Here is an 8,662-nt window from a genome sequence, read left to right on the forward strand (position 1 = left end):
TATTAAAAATGATTATAACTAATATATAGATACCTACTTGATAATAAAATATATATTTAAAAACGTCCAATAAATCGCGCCTATAAAGGCAACTGGCATCTTCACGGTTAGTGTCTATACAATAAACATTAGACGCATGAAATAAATTATGCGTCGACATAACGAGTTCTGTGAACTCGATGCGTGCTAACGCGAGAGCATTCTCTCGTAAGCACAATAAATCGATAAATGATAGAGCTCCAGGATTAATTATTTAGCCTAATCTGATTTAGTTCTATCCATTTTAGAGAAACGAATCTGTGACAAGTCGCATTTATCTGCATTATTAGATGGGAAATGGGAATAATAAGTACATAAATATACAATCTAACATATTCACAGATTCGTTACCCTATTATAAAAAATTCATCATTACTCACCGACCAGATGCGCAACGGGCGGAGTTATTCAGCTATGTAACCGCGATGATTCTGTAACACAAAAAACGAAAGATTCAAATTAAAGAGACACTCAAAATAACCAACGTTTCAAAAAATAATTTTTACACGCGTCTAATTCGTCTTTCAATTAGCTTTACTAATATAATTATCTATTTTTCGGGAAAAATCTTCACGAGAATAAACTTTTATAAAATTTTAAATGGTACTTCTTTCTCTAATTATTTCTAACTTATCTGAGATAAAACGACCCGAATAAATGGGAAAGAATACTATTAATTTTTAGACAAGAATAAATAATACTCACCCCAAGGTTGCTCCGCCGGGGCCCGATGCCTCTGCCAAGCCTCCTCCTCTCAGAACGTCTGGGTTGTCAGGCCTTCTCCTTCTCCTCCTCCTCCTCCTCCTCTTCCTCCTTCCGTTGCACAGGACACTCATAGAGCCGCTGTCCAATATTTCACGATCGAGAGCGAAGTATCTGTCATAACACGATCGCTTTATTAATTTATTAGACATTAGACCCTCCCGATATAAAACGATCGACGTACTACGGCGCACTTCCATTATTTCAATCCGACAGTTTACCGAGAGATTCTTTCTCCGCTGAACACGGGCAGCTTACTTACAGACGCCGCACGCCACGCGGATACAACGCGGGTCGAGTCAATGGCCGAATTGAAATGAAACGATCGACACATATATCACACATGTCATCACTACGCCTCGTTATTCTAAATCACGCGATTCGCGTACTCTGTACTCACATTAAATCCCACGATGATATCCGACGGGCAACGATTCTCGACCAAACGTTAGTCCAGCACTTCGATCGTCCTCTCACTCGATCCTGTGTGCGATAATAGTCAATTATTCATTGAAACACAATAAACTTATTATATTCGGCGTACATTAATCCTGTATTCACCTCACTTCGATTCCCGTAGCCGCGCGAGGCGCGAGGTATGTCAGGTATGTGCTGGTATGTGCCGCGCAACGGCCAGCCGGGCCAGCGTGCTTCGGCGTGCTTCGGCCATGTTCGTGAGCAGTCGGCGCGCGAGGCGAACGACGAAAATTATTCGGTCGCGCACACGGGATAATCCGACGATTAACGGCCGGTCTTGAAAACGACGAGACGCATGATCGGTATTGCGATCGTACGGATAGATAGTACGGGGAATTAATCCCGGCACCATCTCCCCCCCCCCTCCCTCTGCGCAAGAGGCCTTAGCCTCCTGCATGTCGAACACGTGCGCGATGTCCGGTTTCCGATTCCGATTTACACGTATTTAACACTATATGAGACGCTGGCGAACGAGTACGCCAGCAATACGTATTAGAAGACGGCGATAATCGTCCGTCACTCGCGATGAACACACACGCCGCGAGAAAACCGACAAAAAGAAAACTTCGTCAGCCACGATGCACGCGACACGTCCGTACACCACCGTACACGTTCACGGCCAGGGCGCGAATCCCCGCCGCTCACTCGACTGCTCGTCGGTTCAAGCGTCGCCAGCGTCGGGAGTCGAGTAGTCGAGACGCGAATCACGTGAATCGTGAATGATAGCACGGCGCGCCGCGCGGACGACCGTCTTATTTGTAAACACCGCGTAGCACGCGGGCGGCGGGTGTACAATTCCGGCGTTCGCAAAAACCAAAAACGGAGCGCCCGCGTGCCAACGATCTCGCCGCCGCCGCCGCGCCGGCAATATTTAATTATTTACCTGACGATAACATTTAAGGCCCCGGGCACATAGAAAAACTTAAGCAGTAAAGAAATCAACGGTACTCATTCGCTACCGCTTACGTTATGTCTTAGACCCGGTCTACAATCAGTCGTACGTCGGAGTCGGATGTCGCAAGGTAGCCAATGGTCCAATGAGAGAATTTCTTTTTCGGGAACGAATTTTTCTCATTGGACCATCGGCTACGTTCCGACATCATACACATACGACTGATTGTAGACCGGGTTTTAAGTTCTTGACTGTGATTGGCTGATTTGTTTACTGCTTAAGTTTTTTTATGTTTCCGGGCCTTTAATATACTATATATCTTATAGCGGTACAAAATTAACATATGCCGAATATTCCGTTTCTCGTGTTTCGATGAATGGGCTATTATCGCATATTTTTACATTGTTTCATGGGCCCATATTAGCCGTATTAGCACATTGCATGAGACGAAAATTCCACTCTCAATAATATTTCGATCTAAGGAAGAAACGATTCTAAATGAAGAATTCTAAATATATAATATAAGGATTTTTATATTATACAATATAAAAATTTTTTCGCGGGAGGCGTAAAATATAAAGATTTTTATATTATATATAAAAATTTTTTCGCAGAAGGCGCGGAATATAAAGATTTTTATATTATATATAAAAATGTTTATATTATAAAGAAACAAGCGAGCGCGCAAAGAGCCGACTGCGCGAAGGCTCGCATTACTATTCTTCATTTAGAATCGTTTCTTCGTCAGATCGAAATATTATTATTGAGAGAGGGATTATCGTCTCGCGCAATATGCTAATATGGATCCGCGAAACAACGCGGAAGATATGCGATAATAGCGCATTCATCGAAATACAAGAAACGGAATATACATATATTCGACGTACGTTAATTCTGTATCGCTAGGTATTTCCGTTGGTATGCGGGCGCTCGACTTTGTTTTTTTGTACGACGCGCCGCGTCGCGCGGTGTTTACAAAAACGGTCGCCGCGCCGCCGCGCCGCCCGCGCCGCCCGCGCCCTAAGGTTCGCGACGCCCGCGCCCGCGGTCGCGGCGGTCGCGCTATCATTCATTCATTTTCCGATGCTCGAATCGACAGGCAGCTGAGCGAGCGACTCTGCGACTCTGTGTGCGTAGCGCTGGGCTTACATCGCGATAGGCAATCACAATGATATCGCAGGTATCAGAGAAATGCAGTGTGTTCTTTATTAATCATCGGGATTATCCCGTTTGCACAACCGACGCGAAATCTCGCCGTTCGGCGACTCACGAATGTGGCCGAAGCCGGTGCCATGATCGTGTTGCGCAACACTCGCCTCACGCGCTTTACGGAAAGTCGAGTCAGTAGATGAATACAGAATTAATGTACGCCGAATATTCCGTTTCCCTCGTTCATTGATATATTGAATAATCTGGCCGTCGCTTTCGCATTTCGAGAACGCGGCGTAATACGCGAATTGTCGGATCATCCTGGGATATTTTAGTGTGACGGAATATACATATATGCGAATCGCGTGATTTAGAATAATATGAAGCACGCGCTGATGTGTGGTGCGTCGACCGTTTAATTGCATTCGTAATTGTAAAATTCTCGCGGAATTTATGCGCTCGAGGCTCGAGCTGTGTCGCGGCGTGTCTCGAGCGTGTATCTTCGAACGGTTGTGCCCGGGGCCTTAAATGTCATCGTCATAGGTAAATAATTAATTAAATAGTGCCGGCGCGGGCGCGGCGCGGCGGCGAGATCGTTGGCACGCGGGCGCTTCGTTTTTTGTTTTTGCGAACGCCGGCATTGTACGCCCGCGCGCCACGCGGTGTTCACAAAGACGGTCACGGTCGCCCGCGCCGCGGCGCGCCGCGGAGTGCGGACGCCGCGCTATCATTCTGTCATTCACGTCCCGACTCCCGACTCCCGACTCCCGAGTCCCGACGCTGACGACGGCCGACGCTCGAACCGACGCGACGAGCAGCCGAGTGAGCGACTCCGTGCGTAGCGCTATTTCATCGCGAGATGTGCCGTGATCCGTGATGAGTATCACGATATCGCAGGTACTAGAAAGATACAATATTAAATCATTCTCTCTTAATCGTCGGATTATCCCGTGTGCGCGACCGACTGATTTTCGTCGTTCGTGTCGCGCGCCGACTGCTCACGAATATAGCCGAAGCACGCCGAAGCGCGCTGGCCGTTGCGCGGCACATACCTCGCGTCTCGCGCGGCTACGGGAATCGGAGTGAGCTGGCGAATACAGGATTAATGTACGCCGAATTTATAATAAGTTTATTGTGTTTCAATGAATAATGGACTATTATCGCACACAGGATCGAGTGAGAAGACGATCGGAGTGCTGGACTAACGTTTGGTCGAGAATCGTCGCCCGTCGGATATCATCGTGGGATTTAATGTGAGTACAGAGTACGCGAATCGCGTGATTTAGAATAACGTCGACCGTTTAACGTTTAACTGCATTCGCATCTCGCGGAATTTTACGCTGTATTTCGAGCTGTATCGCAAGAGTCTCTCGAGCGTATATTTTCGTACGGTTCGCTCGTTTCGTTTCAAGTCGGCCGTTGCAGGCATTGCAGCGTTGACTCGACTCGCGTTGTAGCCGCGCAGCGCGTCGGTATGAAGTTAGCCGCGCTCAACGGGAAAAGTAGCTCGGTGATGAATCATCGTATTTAAATAATAGAAGCGCGCCGTAGAACGCAGATCGTTTCATCTCGGGAGTGTCAATAAAGTGTCGCGATCGTATTATTACAGTTACTTCGTACTCGATCGCCAAATATTGGACAGCGGTTTCATGAGTGTCCTGTGCAACGGCAGGAGGGGTGAGAGAAAGGAGGAGACCTGACAATCTAACCCAGACGTTCTGAGAGGAGAAGGAGGCCTCGGGCAAGGCATCGGGCCACAGCGGAGCAACCCTGGGGTGAATATTATTTGTTATTTTAAAATAGCTTTTTCCCATTTATTTGGGCCGTTTTATCTCAGATAAATTAGAAAAAATTAGAGAAAGTAAAGATTTTTCTTGAAAAATAGATAATTATATCGGTAAATATAATTGAAAGACGAATTAGACGCGAGTAAAAATTACTCTTTGAAACGTTGATTATTTTGAGCGTCTCTTTAATTCGAATCTTTCGTTTTTGTGTTACAGACTCATCGTAGCTACGTGGCTGAATAACTCCGCTCGTTGCGCATCTGTTCGGTGAGTGACCTTAAAGAGATATTAAATTCCATTCAATGTGCAAATCTCAAAACCACAAGCAAATTATATTTAAATCGGTAAAATTTCAAAGTGCGATATATTTGAATTAATATATTATAGGAAATAATTATTGCCCGTAATTATTGTGAAATATACTATATCATGAAACAATAACTATCATTCTATACCGTTTTAATTGTAAAAGATCAAATTGAGTAAAATACTCTTTTTATATTTAATAAATTTTTATATAAAACGTTGTAAAGCATTAATAATAAATCTGAACATTGAACTTGAAATTAAAAATTATCTGAAATTATTAATGTCCTTTTGGCATTATAAATATAAAAGAACTAAAGTATACTCTTTGTATATATAAATTATTTGTTAATAAATAATTGTCATGTTAATACGATTATAAATATTTAATTGCGCGAAGTTAATAATTGTTTATTATAATATTGAAGATATCTGAGATATAAGATCTAAGTGAATTGTAAGTTTACAAGACAAAACAGAAAACATGTGATATAGCCCACTCATGGGAGAATTAAAAAATAACAAAAATAGATTTTAATAACGTTTGCTTATTTCGTAATGTATATTGAATATTTCGTAATAGCGTAGAAGTTATAATAGGGCTATAATGCGTTTTTCATTTAAACTATAATTTATATATACTATATACGTTAAATTTCTAACGAAAATATTAATTATTCCGCTATTATTAAATTATTCTGTTATTAATAATTAATGGTTTGTATTTAATATATATCTGACTAAAGAATTTTTATTTTAAAACTTTAGTTCTTTTATTCATAATACCAAAAGGCCATTAATAATTTCAGATAATTTTTAATTTTAAGTTCGATGTTCAGATTTATTATTAATGCTTTACAGCGTTTTATATAAAAATTTATTAAATATAAACGGTGAAAAATCGATGCTGAGCCAACGGTCAAATATTAACTCTTTATTTGCGAATTGGCATTTACGTTTTCAACATTACGATTGGACGTTTACGTTTTCAATATTACCAATCGCGAGTTATTTTTATTATTAAATTTATTATTAATTATTGATATATCATTGCAAAATTTGAGATTTAAATTCATCGCGCACATGCAATAACAATAATAAAAAATATCCTCAAAATAACTGTATCTCTTTTTTTTGTGAAATGTTTTTCACGATGCGTTGAGTGTTTACTAATATTTCTAAATTATTTTTTATATGTTTCTATATTTCTAAATATTTCTAAATCATCCATTAAATACTTATTGAAAACAATTGTAAACACCACATTTTTTCTTTATCTTGGGCGTCATCATTGTCCCCAACGTCAATTTTATATACATATCTAATATATGAAACACATACAAAGAATAGAATATCTATAGATTATTGGACTATTTTCGTGAACGTGAAAGTGGAAAAACGTATTTTTCCACTTTTGTTGTTAGTACATTCGTATCCTACTCTTCTCTTCTTCATATAACAACCTACCACGAACAATTGCGCTTCCGTTAACTTCACCCTTTTCATCAGTAGCCTCGCAGCGAAGTAGCCGGCTAATTGACGCTATTATCTGCGTCATTGTTACACCCTTCAGCCCACCTATCCAATCTGTGTTTTCTCGTTGACGAAGCCATTTCATTTCAAACTAAATACATGAGAATCCAATCTCCTCTCTGCAGCATAACGCGATAATTTGACATATGTATAGATACATATATATATATATATATATATATGGAAAATGGACAGAATAAAGTGTATCACGTGAGACTTATTAACAATTTTATAAAAATATTTTTATTATTGGATTCCTAACTTTAAGAATATAAAATTCTTTTATCTTTTTTGCATTCTTTGAAATTCACTCTTACTTTTTCTTTCTTCGTAACTTTACACTTTACAATTTTAAACTTTTAATACTTTATGATCTGACAATCTTATGTTTTTTGTGTAGTTTATTTCTTTATAATCTTATAGTTTTGTGAATATAAAAATTTAAGATTTTTTTCAATTGTTTAATTGTATTCTCGGATACTGATGTACTCAAATCTTTGTATTTTCTGTTTTATCGAAAAATACATAAGTATCATTTGTGCGTACCATTTACCTAATCAAAATCTATGAAAATGTAGCTACTATTCTCTCGATCAATGCAACAAAACGCAATGACGTGACACACACATGTTGCTATTTGCTCAACTGTCGGGCGCAGTGCTCTTCTTTGAATGCGTACGACAGTGCGTGCAATCTGCACGTCGCGTTGAGGCATGTTACGAAACATTTCACGATCGAGTCGTTAACTCGCTGTTATATCACGTTGTTTCGACTGGCACATGGATGAAGCAGTTTTTTTGCGACCACGTTTGGCAATACGCACCTAAGCGAAATATGTGCTGGATATAAGCCGCGTCTATTTTTAAATTTTTCGAGGCTGGGGACGGGCGCGACGTGTTCACGGCACACTATGGTGATAGCAATGTTGTATAGACTGGATATGTTTCGATATTTGATAACAAAATTAAAATTCATTAAAAATATTCGTCAGTATTCAATAAGTAAGAAAAAATCTTATATAACCTTGATTTTGAGTAAAACATTTGTTAAAAAGTTTTGTATAAATAAATAAGAGAGAGAGAGAGAGAGAGAGAGAGAGAGAGAGAGAGAGAGAGAGAGAGAGAGAGAGAGAGAGAGAGAGAGAGAGAGAGAGAAATGCGTATATACATCTTACATTTTCCAAAAATCAATTATTTCTATGCATCTTCAGTTTGCTATAGTTTCCTTATGTTCTCAGTTATTCGCATACTGTAACTATAGATTTTATTATTTTATCACTTATATACACAGATTTTTATCTAATTAATACGTATTGAGTTTCAAAAGAATATTGATTGTTAATTAAGTAACTTTATACGGTTCCATGGAAGGATACATTTATTTGTATATTTTCGGTCAACATTGATCTCAAACCAATGTGCTTATCGGAGTGACATCACACATCGTTTCCTGTGTCTACAGATAACCCTGAAATTTAATATTAACACAATTGCTTGGACTACAACGGCAGTATATCCTTTCTGATTTGATCATTTTTACATCTAAAAAAAATATAGGCAAAATATGGCAACTAAAGTTTAAATAAATTATTAAATTATGTATCTTATTTTAAATGTGGTGATAAATTACTATAATTCCAAAGTTATGGAAGAATTAAAATATTGATTACACACACACACACACACACACACACACACACACACACACACACACACAC

At 39.6% G+C, this 8,662-nt stretch overlaps 2 long non-coding RNA genes across 3 annotated transcripts in view; one reads left to right on the plus strand and one right to left on the minus strand.

Annotated features, from left to right (window-relative positions):
* Window positions 1-1,908, minus strand: part of LOC139778198 (uncharacterized) — a 71,850-nt gene extending 69,942 nt beyond the window's left edge. Inside the window, exons 1-4 of the long non-coding RNA XR_011719513.1 lie at window positions 1,363-1,908; window positions 1,202-1,284; window positions 745-915; window positions 420-470 (exon numbers count right to left, since the gene is read on the minus strand). This is a non-coding gene — a long non-coding RNA (uncharacterized lncRNA). The remainder of the gene's footprint in view (window positions 1-419; window positions 471-744; window positions 916-1,201; window positions 1,285-1,362) is intronic.
* Window positions 1,909-3,263: 1,355 nt separating this feature from the next.
* On the plus strand, window positions 3,264-5,505 carry LOC139778194 (uncharacterized). 2 transcript variants are annotated; one of them, XR_011719504.1, is made up of 4 exons: window positions 3,264-3,350; window positions 4,490-4,572; window positions 4,929-5,094; window positions 5,323-5,505. It is a non-coding gene; the product is annotated as an uncharacterized lncRNA (long non-coding RNA). The 2 variants fall into 2 exon arrangements; XR_011719505.1 differs by lacking the exon at window positions 3,264-3,350 and adding an exon at window positions 3,913-4,216.
* The last annotated feature ends 3,157 nt before the right edge of the window (window positions 5,506-8,662 follow it).

This window comes from Temnothorax nylanderi, unplaced genomic scaffold (genome assembly GCF_030848795.1).
Source record: "Temnothorax nylanderi isolate EJ_2023f unplaced genomic scaffold, tnyl_v1.0 TNYL_tig0175_pilon, whole genome shotgun sequence".
Taxonomy (NCBI): Eukaryota; Metazoa; Arthropoda; class Insecta; order Hymenoptera; family Formicidae; genus Temnothorax; species Temnothorax nylanderi.